Below are 1581 nucleotides of genomic sequence, written 5' to 3' on the forward strand. Positions count from 1 at the left end.
GAATGTGAACGTTTTAAAGCAATAACTGAGAAAATGACATGAAGGCTGTGTTGAGCAGTTTGATGGAAGTATTTCAGATTGCATGTGAAAACCCCACATTGTACCCCAGAAGTGCATTAATGTACATAGTTACCATTCAATAAAAAAAAAAAAAGAATTTGGGGAAAAATGCTGTCTCTACAAAATTTGATCTAAAATCCTTTTCAGTCACTGGCTAGAGAAGATGAGATGTTTTCTTTTTCAGCCTTTAGCATTAGTGATATTCAATTATTGTATGTTTGAAAAATGAATAACCCCTAAGAAAGAAATCAAGTGACACAGACAAATTTCCACTCATCTCCATGCGCTAAATGTGATGTGTAATGATGAAATGTAGCAAACTTCATATATTTACCATAGGAAATTATTTCTTGAAATTTTATTAGTGTGAAGAATTATGACTTACAAATAATAATTTTAAAATGTTTTGATGGAACAAAACCTCTGAGCGATTTTTAAAAGTCACTTTATTTTTAGTTAGTGGGCACATAATTATATATTTTTATATATGCTGCTAATAATATTCCATTGTCAATTCACTTACAACCTTTTTAATCCTGTAACTCATTCTCTATAATTTCCAGTCACTCAATGTACTTGTCACCCCAGACTTATCACATGAGTAATATTTCTATCACAGTCTTTGTCCTGAGCCCTCTAGAAATATAAGTGATAAAGGATGAAATAATAACTTTAAATATTTTGTTGGGTTTTGGGTAAAGGAATTATATTAACTTGAAAAACAGTTATGGAAAACAAAATCAGACTGCGGTTTAATTCAGTAGTTGAGGTTATCTAGTGATTTGACTTGCTTGTCGTGGTCCAGCACCATGACTGGTATGGAATGATGCCTCATGGTTTATAACCTGTCTCCCCACCATTACAGAATACATTCAAACCGCAGATCCTTCTGACGGAGCACAGTGCAGTTTCCTGTTCACAGATCAATGCTGAAAGAAATATAATTTGGGGACATTTTTATTCACAGTAAATAGGATTTCAAAGTAAATTTATAATTTTTAAGAAAAATTTACAATGCAATAGGATAATATGGCCTGACATACAATAAACAGTGTAGCATCTAATGAGGACACTTTGAACGGAATTTGAATGACACCATTTTCATTTTAATGATGTGAAAAGTAAGTACCTATACCAATGGACTAAGATCTTCTCCTGAAGGACCTTTTCCTCCATACGTCTATATGAGTATCTCTCACCTCCTGGATTTCTCCTTTCTAAGCAATATTTGTGTCCACATATTGGTCAATTTAATATCAGCTAACAATAATAAGCAGAACAAAGTACGATAAATATAAATTATAGCATGCTAAAAGGTAAGAGATAAAGGAAAAAATCTAGGATTATAGCCCTTGTCTGCTCATATTTTTTAAACTGCTATAAATATTAAAAACAAAAAAGAAAAAAAATCCAGGAAATCTGATTGTCATAAATGAAACTATATATTTTAACAAAGTATTTTTTTTTTTTTTTTTGAGACAGAGCCTCAAGCTGTCCCCCTGGGTAGAGTGCCGTGGCATT

Source organism: Otolemur garnettii, unplaced genomic scaffold (genome assembly GCF_000181295.1).
Source record: "Otolemur garnettii isolate 467f Iridium unplaced genomic scaffold, OtoGar3 scaffold00078, whole genome shotgun sequence".
NCBI classification, from domain to species: Eukaryota; Metazoa; Chordata; class Mammalia; order Primates; family Galagidae; genus Otolemur; species Otolemur garnettii.